The sequence below is a fragment of the Pelobates fuscus genome, chromosome 2, assembly GCF_036172605.1.
Source record: "Pelobates fuscus isolate aPelFus1 chromosome 2, aPelFus1.pri, whole genome shotgun sequence".
NCBI lineage: Eukaryota > Metazoa > Chordata > Amphibia > Anura > Pelobatidae > Pelobates > Pelobates fuscus.
The window spans coordinates 280,797,644-280,814,657 of NC_086318.1; positions in this window are offsets into that span (position 1 = coordinate 280,797,644).

Below are 17,014 nucleotides of genomic sequence, written 5' to 3' on the forward strand. Positions count from 1 at the left end.
ACCCAAGATACTGTCAGGGGCAGATCTTGGGTGGTCTTACTGCAGACCCAGAGATATGTGTGGGCAAACCCTTGGTGCCTATTATCCTCTCCTGGCCTGATTCATCCATTGAGACCCGGGCATTTCTTGATTCTGGGGCCGCAGGCTTGTTTATAGATTGTGCATTTGCAGCAAAGCACTCTATACCGTTACAGTCTCGCAACTTCCCACTGGCCTTCGAAGCCATCGATGGCAGACCAATACAGCCAACCCACGTAACCCAAGAAACCGTGCCCATATCTCTGGCTGTAGGGGCTCTACATCATGAGACGATCCAATTCCAGGTCATTTCCTCTCCATATTACCAGGTTGTTTTGGGATACCCTTGGTTACAGAAGCATAACCCCACAATTGATTGGCGCAAAGCTGAGATATTATCATGGTCCCAGCAATGCACATTGTCCTGTCTCCAGAAACCGGTCAAAGTTTTGGGCGCATGTTCTGCCTCTTCCTTACCCGCTGAGTACCAAGAATTCCAAGATGTATTTGACAAGGGTCAAGCCAGCGTTCTGCCACCACACCGTCCGTATGACTGTGGTATCGAACTCCAACCGGGTACCAATCCTCCCCGGGGCCGGATTTACCCACTGTCTGTAGCAGAGAATCAAGCCATGGAGGAGTATGTTACCGATGCACTGTCTAAGGGTTTTATTCGGAAGTCATCTTCTCCTGCCGGGGCCGGCTTTTTCTTTGTAAAGAAAAAAGATGGCGAGTTGAGACCCTGTATCGACTATAGGGGTCTCAATCGCATTACTATTAAGAATGCCTACCCCATTCCATTAATCACGGAGTTATTTGACCGCCTCAAGGGAGCAACGGTCTTCACCAAACTTGATCTGAGAGGGGCATATAATCTCGTCCGGATAAAAGAGGACCACGAATGGAAAACCGCATTTAACACCAGGAGCGGCCATTACAAATACCTAGTAATGCCCTTTGGTCTTTGCAATGCTCCGGCGGTTTTCCAAGAATTTATAAATGACGTCCTGCGAGATATGCTGCAGCAATGTGTGGTGGTTTATCTTGATGATATTCTGATCCATTCCACATCTCTCGAGAACCAACACGAAGACGTTTCTCGTGTTCTACAGAGACTTAGAGAAAATAATCTGTTCTGCAAATTGGAGAAATGTGAGTTTCACTGCAAACAGGTAACATTCTTGGGATATGTTATCTCAGATGCTGGATTCTCTATGGATCCGGAGAAACTTTCGGCTGTACTAAAATGGCCTCGACCTACGGGTCTTCGCTCTATACAACGTTTTCTGGGCTTCGCCAATTATTATCGGAAGTTCATACGCAACTTTTCTTCCTTGGTTAAACCTCTCACGGACATGACCAGGAGAGATGCTGATCCACAGCATTGGTCACAGGAAGCCATTACTGCCTTTGAGTCTCTCAAAGTCGCCTTTGCTGCTGCTCCTTTACTGGCACACCCTAACCCTGCCTTACCATTCATTCTTGAGGTCGATGCGTCTGAGACAGGAGTGGGCGCCCTCCTGTGTCAACGTCCTAACCAAGAGAGCTCCAGGCATCCGTGCGGGTATTTCTCGAGGAAATTGAACTCGGCGGAATGCAATTACCAGATTGGTGATAGAGAACTTCTAGCCATAATTTTAGCTCTCAAAGAATGGAGGCACCTTCTTGAGGGTACTTCAGTGCCAATCCTCATACTCACAGACCACAAGAACCTAACATATCTTTCTGAAGCTAAGCGACTTTCCCCCCGGCAAGCTAGATGGGCTCTCTTCCTATCAAGATTCAATTATGTGGTTTCTTACTTGCCCGGTACAAAAAACATTCGGGCTGATGCCTTGTCTCGACAGTTCTCCCCTCCATCTAGAGAGGAGAGAACCCCTACTCCTGTGATTCCTCCGGACCATATACTGGCAACCATCCGTACTAACCTCACCTCACCCCTAGGCGAGGAGATTCTGGCGAGGAGATTCTCCAGAGAAACCTAATGGCCGTTGTTTTGTACCTATTAACCTCCGTACGAAACTATTGAGTACATACCACGACCCCAAAGCAGCTGGACATCCAGGTAAAAACCAGTTAATCTGGTCCGTATCCCGGCAATTTTGGTGGCCTAGTCTACGTTCGGATGTCACCGCTTTTGTAGCTGCCTGTCCTGTGTGCGCTCAAAATAAAACCCCACGACGCCCTCCAGTGGGTCTCCTGCAAACCATACCTAATGGTGAACGACCCTGGACCCACTTGTCCATGGATTTTATCGTAGATCTTCCGGTCTCCCGTGGCAATACAGTCGTTCTCATGGTTGTTGACCGATTCTCGAAGATGTCGCATTGCATTCCCTTGAAAAAACTACCAACTTCCCAGGAACTTGCAACAATTTTTGGTCGGGAGATCTTTCGTTTGCATGGGTTACCCAAAGTGATAGTCTCAGATAGGGGTAGCCAGTTCGTGTCCAGATTTTGGAGAGCTTTTTGTACGCAAATGGGAATTCAGCTTTCCTTCTCCTCGGCCTACCACCCGCAATCCAATGGTGCAGCGGAACGAGCTAACCAAACACTGGAACAGTTTCTGCGTTGCTACATTTCTGACCACCAGAACAACTGGTCTGATCTGCTACCCTGGGCGGAGTTTGCCCACAATAGTGCGATTAATGCCTCCTCCCGGCTATCCCCATTCCTGGCAAACTATGGGTTTCAACCGTCCATGTTGCCTGATACGTTCTTGCCACAGGAGATACCGGCATTGGAGGAACATCTTAGGGAACTCCGTTCCACTTGGGTGCAGGTTCAGAGTTCTTTGCAACGCGCAATGCAGAACTACAAACTCCAGGCCGACCGCAGACGCCTTCCTGCACCTACCTATCAGGTCGGAGAGAGGGTCTGGCTGTCTTCCCGCAACCTACGCCTCCGTGTTCCCTCACAAAAACTGGCACCCCGATACGTTGGGCCATTTCGTATACTTCGAAGGGTTAACCCTGTAGCTTACGCACTTGACCTTCCTGCTAACATGCGCATCTCAAATTTTTCCATGTTTCCCTCTTGAAACCGTTGGTTTGTAATCGCTACACCACCTCAGTGCCACGTCCACGTCCTGTTCTGATTGACAATCATGAGGAATATGAAATACGCAGCATCATTGACTCACGGGTCTTCAGAGGACAGATCCAATACTTGGTGCACTGGAAAGGATACGGTCCAGAGGAACGCTCCTGGGTTCCAGCCTCTGATGTCCATGCACCATCCCTCCTTCGTTCCTATCACGCCCGCTTCCCCATGAAGCCCGGACCCACCAACAGAGATGGGGGGAGTCGTTGAGGGGGAGGTACTGTCAGGGTTTCTTTGCTGTTTTAAACAGCAACCCTTTTCTGTTTCAGTGATTGAGTTTCAGCTGCAATTACTATGAGCTCCTTCTGCTTGTTGCCACGGTTACTCACCTGTGAGTAGTAATCAACCCTGCTGCTAATCAGTTCTGCCTATTTAAGCAGCTAAGCCCAGAACCTCCTTGCCCTTGCGTGGTTTCCTGTTTCCCAGAAGTCTCCTTGTTCCTGTGTTTCCTGTTTGCTCCTGGTTCCTGACTCCGGCTTTGTTCCTGACTCCGCTGCTCTCCGTGCTCCTGATCCTGGCTTGTCTGACTACCCGCTCTGGTGACTGACCCCTGCTTGATTCCTGGACTTTGCTTTTGTTTATTATTTGTTATTTATTAATAAAGGTGTGTTTGCATCTACTTCTGTCTCTGTCTGGTTCCTGGTCCCTGACAGGATCTGAGCGCACAAAAGTACCAAACAGCGCTCAGATCCTATGCACACAGTCCAATCGCCGTGGAGTTAAAGTGTTAGCAAAGTCTCCATACGAATAGACTCCATGGGATGGCTATCTGGGGAAATGCTGTTCATATGGTTTAAACTACCAAATGAACAAGCATCTGGTTAAATGACCGACTGTAGAAGCAAGGAAGCTGACGGTTTAGCGGTGTTCGCGCAAATAAGTGTCCGTTTCCAGTTCCATAGTTTGGGCGCTGAACACCGCTGGCCGTTCGGGACTTTAAAATGGCCGCCGCCACGTGTTCGGCAAACGAACAAAGGCCACTCAGTATTCGTCAATTAAGCTGCGGTTAACCGCAGCTTCTGGGAGGTCAATTGATGGCACAGTCCAGCTCCCAGGTGGTCCAGTCATTCGTGCGTTAGTTCGGTAGATTGAATCTACCGACCGCCGGGCAGAAAGGCACGAACAAGCCTTTTCTGCCGGGTTACTGCGGGCTTAGTTAGGTATTTTGGCTGCTTTAGTCTGGTGCTGTTTACGCCACCGCCATGCTGGGGTCCCTTTAGGGATGGGTTGTTTGCTGATTTGCCGTGAAGTAGGCTGTCGGTGGCGTGGGTGCTCCGCATTTGGGTGAGTCTGGGCTGGATGGAACAGTTTTACCTCCAGTTTGCGCCAAAAGTCTTGGAATATTCTCTCCAGCTTGGATTCATATCCCAGCCTGTCCATTGCTTCATTGGGGGCTGGTGCACCCCCTTCCGCCATGTGGCTAGGATGGTCGTCTGTATATGGGTCGGGGCTATCCCAATTCTGTGTATGGTGGACCGGGATATCCCCCCGGCTCTGTGGGTGGGGAACGGGACCTTGTGTGGTCCTGTTAGTGGGAGAGACACGGGGAGGGGGATCGGCCGATTCCCCCGGCTGGGGCGCGCGCCAGGCCACAACCGCTCCATTTGGCTTTTGTTGGTCGGTGTCCCGGCTCTCCGCACCGGGACACTCCAGCCGTTGTCTGTAGCAGGTAGGATCCTGCATGTTGTGACCGTCCGCCATGCCAGTCAGGCCCCGCCCCCAAAGAAAAGAATATATTCTAATATTAGCGCAGTTGATGAAGAAATGGGAATAAAATTCAACTAGTTCTTAACATTAATAAAAAGAATATCAATCTATCTTGACCTGAAATTTATTGAGAAACAAGTACCCGATTTGAACTTGAGACAGTGGACACAAGCAGGCATTAACATGATTTCCCAGTTACCAATAGACGGAGTATTAAAGACTTTTCCACAGTGAGTGTTCGAATTTCAATTACCATCTAAAAAATTATTTAATTTTCTAAGATTAAAAAGTTTCTTAACATCCCAATGTTAATTATATTTAATTAATCAAATATAAATAAAGTAAAAAAGTATTTCATTCTACAGAGAAACCTTTTTCAAAAGCCCTGTCTACAAGCAGATCACTTATGAAGGAAAAAAATCCAACAGCTCTAGAAGTATGGGAAAAAGAACTAAATGTAAAAATAGATATAAAATTATTGGGTTCCTTATTAAAAAGTCTGACCGGGGCCTAACCACAGAACAGAAGGGGGCGGGGCCTAACCACAGAACTGTGAGGATGCTCACTCCAGCAGCTCCTGCTACCCTTGGCAATTAACACCGAATTTCACAAATACAACGGCACTTAATCGTGATTCTAAGGCCATCATACGAAAGTGGGCACTGAGGGGAAGAGAATGACACCTCTCAAGTGACAAACTGAGCAAAACCCAACATGAGGCCTACAAGCATGGCAGGCGCAGGGGAGACGGCCGCTCTCCAGCAGCAACGCCACGCTGACTGTGAGCCCTAGTCCCCCTAGTCCCTTTAGACCGGTGGGGGTTATCCTGGTCTAAAAGGATTAAGACTCAATGCCAGGCATGTTGCTCACTATCACACAGCTTACTATGCCCCAATTGAACTTGCACGAATATATGTAGCTCCACCACTTTCTCTTTATAATGTTAGCATGACAGGACTGTCAGCAGACATAGATTGAGTGTGTTCTTGGGTCACATACTAAAACAACTATTTTCTTTTTTTTTTTTCATTCTTTGTTCTTTTGTTGGTAACGCATGCTGACAGACACCCTTCACCTGGGGCAATACCGCCCGAGCGACTAGTTCAGCATATATACTCCTTATTGTGATTTATTATCAGGTTTTCCCAGCGCTACTCTGAAAACATATGTAATATATAGATATGTTTTCTGTTTAATTTTGTGCCGGTTCTGAGCTCTAGCATTACCTAACAAGCGACTTGGCTCCAACCTATAAGAAATTGTACTAGTTACCGAGACTCCAGTGGTTTCATTAGTTCTATTGTTTTTGTCTAACTTGAGTAATTTTAGTAGTGTCTTTATTTCCGACAGATTTTGATACATGGCAAACAATGGAGCTGCAGTGGCACTACCCTCTAATCACCCATACCTAGTATACTGGTATCAGCAAAAGGTCAGTTTCCTGAGCTAGAACACGTGTTGACCAGTAGGATACCACACCTGTTATACACAAAGCAATGCCCAACCTATGACGCGCTATTCTTTTCTTTAAGCGATGTCTCCCTTAACTAAATTGTCGGACAAAACACCCAGTTTTACTGCTGAAAGCTCTTACCCATCCACTGACACCTTAGGCATCTTATCTCTACACTCTAACACAGAAACACACCTAATCTCCTACTAACCTGGGTTTTCTAGCCTGTAATTTTTCAAGACTTACATTACAACCTATATTGAAGTCTGTTTCTTTAACCCATAAAAAAGTACAATTGTGGGGGGCGGAGCCAGCTACTGAACCGACAGGTCGCATCCTCAGAGAGCTCCCGGCGAAATCGACTTTACAGACCCTAAATACTGAAAAATCACCCCCAAAAAAGCCACGCTAACTACCCACGTAGGAAGCAGACATGGGTAGGAAAAGTAAGAAGCCTAAGCCCGACCTACCCCGGCTGGGCGCCAGCATAGGAGACTTGTGGAGGCGAGCACATGGCGCACACGAACCAGAAATGGCCGCCTACATGGAGGGCATCGAGGACTCCGACGAATTACTCTCTGAGCCAGAGGAGCTATATCAGCCCATGACAAGGGCATCGGAGAAGCCCGATCCGAAGCCTGCCACGCCACCTGACTCGGCCCCAGTCACCAAAGCTGAAATGAGGGAGCTGCTGGTGGAGCTTCGCCAGAATATCCAGGAGGACGTGGCAGGCATGAGGAGGGACATAAAGGGCCTCACGGACCGCATGGAAACCGCGGAGCAAACCGCCAACACACACACTGAGCAAATGGCCGCACTCCGACAGGAGATGAATCTACTACAACAGAAACAAGTGACAATGGAGCAAGCCATGGCTGCTATGGAGGACTCACGACGCGCCCAGAATCTTAAGGTTAGGGACATCGCCGACTCAGTCCCGGACTCTGAGCTCTCTCACCTTGTGCGGCGCCTATTAATCACGATTCTGCCGCCAAAACAGGCCAAAGGAATAGGCCTTGACGGCGTGTTTAGGCTCCCTAAACCACCAACGGCCCCACCAGCAGCAACCAGGGATCTGATAATAAGATTCCAGAAGCGACAAGACAAAGAAACAGTAATGGCCGCAAGCAGGGGCACCGCACCGTTTAGCTTCGAGGACATGTCATTATCATTCTTCTCAGACTTCTCCAAGGGGACTATGGCCTGGCGCTCTACTTTGAGGCCTTTTACCGCCTTGCTCCGCGATCGGGATGTTAAATATAGATGGCGCTCACCGCACAAGCTGCAAATATACCACGGAGACGCCACATACCTCATAGCGGACCTACAGGAGGCGGAGACCCACCTCCCTGCCTTGGGATTACCGGCAGATGCCATACAGCGACGCCACACAACCTACAAGCCACACAGATGGAACCCAGCTACCTCCAAGCCCTTTGTTCCGGGTGGACCCACCCGCGCAGCACAGACTGTAGCCACCACCTGAGAGCTCCCAAGGGACTGCTAGGCCTTACTGGCCACTAATACCATTTCATTGCTTTTCCTTCACACAGGTCTATGGCATTCGTTCAGCTTTTGTTTTTGTATATAGTTCTACTTGATTTATTTTTACTTTCATTCTTGCCTATAATTGCCTATGTATGTGCTGATAGCTTTAACTGAGTAGGCTTTTATGAATCGGGCACCCCAAACAATGTCTAAGCATGCCTGTGCACTAACAGCCAGATCCTACCTGCCTTAGTGACCCATACTTACGGGCCCACAAGCTAGGCCTGAACTCTCCTCATTCTAAACAGGCCCATACTGTATTTCTTGGTAGGAATAATGCCCAGTAGAGGTAACGAGATTACACACACGACGCTTCGCTTATTTCAATAATAATTTTTACTAGCATATGTTTACTCATAATAACGTTACCAAGCTAACTTATCGCTACGATAAACGACAGGGGGTACCCGGGCATTAGCAAGTACGCGCCCGCTAAGTTTATGCTATATTGTCTCAATTCATTTTTATTTTTATTGTTTACTCTTTGCATGTCTAGGCTCGCAACCGTACTACTGGATTTTGCTATATCGAAGCCTAATGAGTATAGCCTCACTAGCTAGTACCTACCCACCTTAACCCTAGCAACGGTCAACTCTTGTTGTATTACCTTTTTAAAAAATGTGCATATCAGACAGGAAAGCCTATAAGTGTTATGTCAATATACAATCTACGTTTTATCTCAACAAAACGTAAAATTTGTGCCGTATATTCCTATGCCATGTTTGAAATATTGTATGTTAACGCTTACGACTGCTATTGTGGCCAAGTAAGCCTATTGTAATACCTTGCACAACAAAAATAAAGAATTAAAAAAAAAAAGTAAAATTGTCTCTCATGTCATGGCACTGTATGCAAATGTTTGACCACATTAAGCTTGTTGATGTCGTGGCTCTGCAAGCCTGTATGTTATCCTTTTGTTGCACACCAAATTAAAGAATTATAAAAAAAAAAAAAGTCTGACCAAAAATACTTACTCTATAAATCTAATAATAATCTTAATGTAAAGTACTTAACCCCTTAAGGACCGGACTTTTTTTGCGATGTTGTACATTTGCGACCAGGCATCTTTTTACACTTTTGTGGTGTTTGTGTTTAGCTGTAATTTTCCGCTCTCTCATTTACTGTTCCCATACAAATTATATATTGTTTTTTTCAGGACAAAAGGGGCTTTCTTTACATACCATTATTTATATAATCTCATGTAATTACATTTTTTAAAAATGAAGAAATATGATGAAAAATTGAAAAAAATACATGTTTTTTGACTTTCATGTGAAAAATCTTTTACTCATCTACAAAAGCGAATGAAAAAAACTGCTAAATAGATTCAAAATTTTGTCCTGAGTTTAAAAATACCCAGTGTTTACATGCTTTTTTTCTATTTTTTTGCATGTTATAGGGCTATAAGTACAAGTAGGATATTGCGGTTTCAAAACATACATTTTTAAAATGTATCAACAGTGACATTGTAACACTATTATCTGTCATAAATCTCTGAATAACATCCCACATGTACATATTTTTTTTAAAGTAGACAACCCAGGGTATTCAATATGGGGTATGTCCAGACTTTTTTAGTAGCCACTTAGTCGCAAACACTGGCCAAAGTTAGCGTTCATATTTGTTTGTGTGTGAAAAAAGTAAAAAACTAAATTGAACGCTAATTTTGGCCAGTGTTTGTGACTAAGTGGTTACTAAAAAAGACTGGACATAACCCAAGGTATTGCAAATGGGGTGTCTTCTTTTGCAAATGGTATGCCATCATGGGGGTAATTCTCATTTTTGGGCTACCATACGCTCTCAAAGGCAACGTAACCAACCAGCCCATTTTCAATGTAAAAATATTTGACCCATATATTTGACCCTGTAACTTTACAAAACGCTATAAAACCTGTACATGGGGGGTCCATTTCTACTCAGGAGACTTTGCTGAACACAAATATTAGTGTTTCAAAACTGGAAAATGTATCACAACAATTATATCATCAGTAAAAGTGCTGTTTGTGTGTGAAAAATGCAAAAAAAGTCACTTTCACTGACAATATCATCGCTGTGATATGTTTTACTGTTTTGAATCACTAATATTTGTGTTCAGCGAAGTCTCCCGAGTAAAACAGTACCCCCCATGTACAGGTTTTAGGGTGTCGTAGAACGTTACAGGGTAAAATACAGTGATAGCAAATTAAATTCTCTGGACTTTCGGCCTGGGTTGGCAGGCAGGTCCCTTAAATTGCAATCAATAAAATAACTTCATTATGTAAAAATATTACATAAATACGCACGTAGAATTTAAATATATATGCATATTTATATATTTGAAGTCTACGTGTATATTTATATAATTATTTATGTAATTTTTTATATGGACATATGAATAGTTCGTATTCTTTTTATTTATTTATATATACATAGATATATATACAATTTCATTCTAAGTGTATTTTGATATAAATATATATATATTAATATCAAAATACAGTTAGAATAAAATTTCGTATAGATATAATTTTTTTAAATTTTTTATTATTATTTTTAATTTATTTTATTTAATTTAATTGACTTATTATTTGTATTTTATAATAATATATATATACAATATATATAGTTATTATATATTATATATATACGTGTGTAATTTAATTATAAGTGTATTTTTATATTAATATATGTACATATTAATATAAAAATACACTTAGCATGACATTATATATATGATATATAGACATATATTATATAGGTATAATATATGTCTATATATCATATATATATATACACATATATAATAATATTTTTTTTAAATTAACTTTAACTTTACATTTTTTTAATGATTTTACACATGCAGGGAGACTGCCTGTCAGCACAGACAGTCCCCCTGCAGGCAGAGACTAGGACACCTATTGTGACCATGTGGTCGCCCTGTTGGGCGATCACATGGCCACAGGGGTCCTAATCCGCCATGGGGAGACTGTTATGAGGATTCTCTTGGCTGGAGATGCCGAACAACAATAGGCACATATCTACATGTATGGTGAGTGTAAGAATATGAAGTAGTTAACTTTTCTTATTCGTATGTATTTTATGCTTAGATAAGGTTTATAATCATTAGTGCTGACTGTAAGGATATGAAATGTTTAACTCTTTTTGCTTTATATGCTTTAAAATAATGTTTGAAATAATTATGCTGACCATGGCAGATGTAATTTATAACATGTTTTGAGAGGCCTCCCTTTCACAGGATGTATGACCTTGCTTAACCTCAGGATTGTCCTAGTGCTTGTGTTTTAGCAGTGTTGAGGGAGTAGTAGGACAGCGCCCCGTATTCTGTAATGAGTTGCATAACGTGGGGTAGTGATTTTACTGGGTTTGTAATGTACAGCAAGATATCATCTGCGAATGCACTGATTTTAATCGTCCGTCCGTGCCAGTCCACTCCCTCTATCTCTTGGTGGGTTCTAATTGCAGTGAGTAATGGCTCTAAGGCGAGCATGTAAAGCAGGGGTGACAGAGGGCACCCCTGTCTCGTGCCGTTGGTAATATCAAATGGTGCGGACATGAAACCAGCTTGTAGGACTTGGGCTGTGGGGCGGGAGTATAGGGCAAATATCTGCTTGATGAATTGATGCGGGAACCCAAACCTTTCCAATACCCGGCGGAGGAAGAGCCAGCCCAGGCGGTCAAAGGCTTTTTCGGCATCTAGAGCTAGGAGTAGACCGCCGGGACCAGCCCCCCTCATCCTTTCCAGAATTAGGGACAGTTTTCTGTTATTGTCTGTCCCTTGTCTCCCCAGTACAAACCCAGTTTGGTCGTCATTTAGCAGTGTTGGAAGGAGTTTGTTCATCCTGGTGGCCAGTATCTTAGCGTAGATCTTAGCATCAGAATTCAACAATGATATGGGCCTGAAGTTTTTGCATTGGTCTGGGGGTTTTCCTGGCTTAGGTAGGGTCACTATTGTGGCTAGAAGCATCTCGGGGGGGAGTTGACCCGTGTCCGTTGCCGTCTTAAACGTCCGCGCCAGCCACGGAGCGAGTATGTCTGCGAATGTTTTGTAATACGAATTAGATAGGCCATCCGCCCCGGGGGATTTCCCCACTGGCAGCTGTCGGATTGTGTTTAGTACTTCACTTACGGTGATTGGTTCAAGTAATGTCGAAAGTTGTGAATGGTCTAGCTGTGGTAAAGGGAGTTTTGCTAGGTATGCTTTAATCAAATTATCATCTAGAGGGGCTGTTCCGGGATGGTTCCCTAGGTTATAGAGATCTGCATAGTATTTTGCAAACTCTTGAGATATCTCTAGGGGATTTTGAATCTTTTTCTGGTCTGTGGTGTGCAAGTAGGGTATCTTGGAGTGTGCTAGCTTCGCTTTTAGCCGGTTGGCTAGGTATTTAGTTGCTTTCCCACTATGGTGGTAAGATGTTGCCCTCAGTTTTTGCAAATAGTATGCAGTTTTCGCTGCATTCAGTTCTATTAGTTGGTTGTTTAGTGTTTGTATTTGTTCCAGTAGGGTTGGGGACGGGTTAAGTTTATTTTGGGTCGTCGCTATCGCCAGCAGCTTTTGGCATTCTAGTAGGGTTTTCTGTCTGTTCTTTTTGAGGTAAGAGGAGCGCCTTATGAAAAGTCCCCTTACTACAGCTTTGTGTGCTAGCCATACATGTTGGTCAGATACCTCCCCATTAGAGTTCTCTTTAAAGTAATTCACCAAGTCTTTGTGTACTTGCGATGTGAATGTACGGTCGTGTAACAGCGACTCGTTCATCCGCCAAGTTCCTCTCCCCTTAAATTGGAAAGAGTCGAACAGGGTTAGATAAACTGGGCTATGGTCCGACCAAGTTATTTCCCCAATGTTACAGCTAGAGACTCGTGCTAATGTTTGTTGGTCCACATAAAAGGTGTCGATCCTTGTGTAAGTGTTGTGAACTTTCGAGTGAAACGTGTAATCACGCTCCCCTGCATGAAGAACCCTCCAACTGTCGTACAGGTTGTGTAGTATGATTTTTTTAGAGAGTGTTTTACATATGGAAACCATCTGCCCTCGCCTTACTCCTTGTGGGAGCGCTGTCGTGTCTTCCTCTGGCGATGTAATAAAATTGAAGTCGCCGCAGAGGATCAGCCCCCCTAATTTGATCTGTTCAATTTTTTGCATGAGACGGTGAAGGAAGGTCTCTGCCCCTTTATTGGGGAAGTACGCCGAGACCAGGGTGTACTGAGTGTTATTGAAGAGTCCCACCAACACGATGAACCTGCCCTGTGGGTCTATTAGTGTTCTTTGCTCAATAAATGCTACATCTTTGTCTATTAAAATGGATGTTCCCTTCGTTTTGTTCGCGGACAGCGCATGGTATTGATTAGGGAAGTATTTGGTGTATAATTCGGGTGTCTTAGCGTTTTGGAGATGCGTCTCCTGGATACAGGCGATGTCTATCTCTTTAGATCTAAGTTCTTGCAATAAAAGGCGTCTCTTGCCTGGTGTGTTTAACCCTTTTACGTTATAGGTAACCAGTTTCATGTTGGAGTAAAGGTGTTTCTGTGCTATTTTTGTGCCTCCATGACTTCTTCAAGTGTACTATGTTATTTGCAACATTGTTGTGTGCCCAACTTTGATTTTGGATAGAGGAATGCGTTTTCTTGGGGTGTAACAAGTTACTAGTATGTCGAGAGGTGTAGGGGGGGGGTCAGAACAATCAATGGGTGATGTACCCAGACGGGCTCCCATAATCGGGGCCGCGGTCCGCCACCTAACCAGTAGGTGCGGGTAGTGGGGGGGGGGGGGTGCAGGTGATGCCTATTAACATGTTAGTCATTCACCTAGGGGCCTCAGAGCAGTTTTAACAGTAGATTGTACAGTTTAACAAAACAGTTATTACTCAAAATAAATACTGAACTTAAAGGCAAAAAGAGCCAACACATTTTGACACCGTTACTGAGATGGGTGACAGGATACTGTGCACAGTTCATGCCCTTATGCGAAATCAGTTTTGTGTAGGGCAGAGTCAAAGTCTAACCAGCTGTGGTAGCTGCCAATGGTCCGGGCTTTACGTCTATATGTCCATAAACAGTTCGAACTTGTGCTGTGCATTAAGGATAATAAGTTCTGTTGATGTTTAGCAGAATCTAAGGGTTGTCATGTTGATTAGGTGTGTGTGTGCTTGTGTAGTATATTTACGTGTATCTCGAGCTCTTCACTGAGAGGACCATTCTGGCGACATTCTTGGAACTTTCGCCGATTTTTCAGGTCCAACGGATGGCAGCGGCAGTCCCCAGTCCTTCAGCTTACGAATGCCTTGTGGTAAGTCTGCAACCATGTGGACCGCACCTTTATTGCGAAATGAGGAGTTTAGCAGGATATCCCCAGCGATAGCTCACATTCTGTTCTCTCAGGGTCGTGGTGATGGGCGACATCGATTTCCTGAAGTGCAGGGTTTCTGCTGATAAGTCCGCAAAGATTTTAATAAATTTATATTCTTCAGGCATGCCTGTAGTTCTGCTGGCTTTCATGATTTTGTCTTTAGCGTGAAAGAAGTGAATTCTAGCGATCACATCCCTTGCTGCTGTAGGCGGTAGATGTTTAGGCCTGTGCAGTCTGTGCGCTCTATCAATTATAAGTTGATCAGGGTGGATTTCTGGGGTAAGAGCTTGGAACATGTCGGACAGATAGTTATGGAGGTCAGCCGTCAGGACAGATTCTGGGATGCCCCGGAACCGGAGGTTGTTTCTCCTCGCTCTGTCTTCCATATCTGCTAGTTTGAGTCTGTGTGCTTCCACAATGTTGTCCAGTTCTTGGATTTTGTCTGCCAGGCTGTTATGGGCCACAGCATGTTCGTCTAGTTTTGTTTCGATTAGTGCGGTGCGGTTACCTATCTCCTGCACCTCTTTATGTAATTCAACTTTCAGCTCCTGAAGTTGCTTCTTCATATTCTTTTGTATATTGGCTGTGAACTCTTCCATCATCTCCCTTATGCCTCCCATCGTCAGGGGCTGTTCGTCTGGTGCGCGAGAAGGTGATGTATGCGGTGAGGGGGAAGTTTCCCGCCTTTCTTGGGTGTCGCCATCTTGTGCAGGCTCCTGATTCTCCCTCAATCTGGAGGCCGCAGTTTTTGTTAAGAAGAATGAAGCTCTGTCGGATTTTCCTGCTTTGGTTTTCTGTCTGTGCGACATGGTGGCTGCTTCCCCCGGTCAGTATATGTGTTTGTAGCAGGTTTTGCGCTCAGCGTGCCGTTTATTTTTGCTCTTTTGGTCTCTATATGTCGGAGCTGATCTTACATGCGTCCGCTCAGCTCCAGTAGCAGGCCACGCCCCCTGCCCTCCCTCTTTTGGCACTGCATAGAAAGTTGGTATGTTATGACTGTTGTTTGGCTATGTATTGTGATGTAAAGGTTTTTTTTCTTTTTCCTTTTAATATGTTTGAAATTGTAGGCTATCAATTGCAAATGGCTGCATAACTGGACAGGTATCGGACATATGTACATGTATATGTTTGGAGAGAAACAGACCTGGTGGGTCTGGTAGGAATTGGACGCCCCCTGGTTGGTATGTATATATTAATTAATTAAAACTTAGCTCTTAATAGCATAAAACATAAAATAGAAAAAATAAAGAAAGAAAACCTTCAAACTATGAAAAAAACGAAATGAGGCGAGATAGAGTATATGCTCATAAGTGGGACATGTAGGTATCTAGAAGATGTCTTATAATAAGCACAAAAATCTTCAAATAAAGATAAGTCCCATACAGGTGCTGCAATCGTTATTGTAGGCTACTGGTAGCTACTAAATAAAGATTGACCCTCTATGTAAGTGAATCACCCTGCCTAGAAATCTCTGAATACAGACTTGTAAGGTCTAACAGAGTAGCAAAGTGTAACAATTTGTTACATAGAAAGGAAAGCTTGTTGGAGTTAGATAGAGTTATGTAGGTACAAAGGATTAAGACCAGATCTATGTCACTGTATAGATGCCTTTAATTCATATTATTTTATTCTATGGCTTATTTGGGGAATTATTGCCATCTCTTTATACCCCTTTAACTGCCTTTACTGGAAACACCAATCACATTCCAGCATGGTCTGGCACCTTTAGGGTTAATAAGCCGGCAAGAATCCCATACTAGTGACATCACACTGCAGAGAGAGAAGGGGGCGTGGTTTATTTGGAGCTCGATCGCTGGGCACGAACGGCCAAACACACGCCCCCTCATTCATTGGTTCAGGAGCGGTATAAGAAACCACTGGTGTCAGAGGACATCTGCATAGCCTCGGAAGAAGGCACGTTTCTTAGTGCCGAAACACGTGTCAGGCAAAGGCAACAGGCAGTAGGGTCGGATAGAAGCTCGAGTGCCATCGTTATTGCTACTAGCTAGCCAGTTAGAATTCAACTAGAGGAAAGAATATTTAAACTGGGGATTTGGTCGTGGATGGAGGGGTTGGTGCAAGGGATAATGTTAGGGATGACTCCAAGTTGGAGATTCTCTCTCTATCTCTATAATATACTCCTATACATCTCCTGCATAATTCAAGTTGCAGCCATCTGGTGTTCTTTAGTGGTTTACTATATATAAGCAAATAGATACAAGCTGCAGCAACTTTGTACTTAATCCTCTGTACCTACATAACTCTATCTAACTCCAACAAGCTTTCCTTTCTATGTAACAAATTGTTACACTTTGCTACTCTGTTAGACCTTACAAGTCTGTATTCAGAGATTTCTAGGCAGGGTGATTCACTTACATAGAGGGTCAAACTTTATTTAGTAGCTACCAGTAGCCTACAATAACGATTGCAGCACCTGTATGGGACTTATCTTTATTTGAAGATTGTTGTGCTTATTATAAGACTTCTAGATACCTACATGTCCCACTTATGAGCATATACTCTATCTCGCCTCACTCATTATTTTATTTAGTTTTTTTCATAGTTTGAAGGTTTTCTTTCTTTATTTTTTCTATTTTATGTTTTATGCTATTAAAAGCTAAGTTTTAATTAATTAATATATACATACCCACCAGGGGGTGTCCAATTCCTACCAGACCCACCAGGTCTGTTTCTCTTTATTTCACTAATATGAGGGTTATCCCCTATCCTGGCTGCCCCAGACACACACTAAGCTGATTCCCTTCGGGGTATCTAGCTTTCCTTCTCTTTTTCACCATATATATGTTTGGAAGCACATAAATCTTGATAGAAATATGCACCATC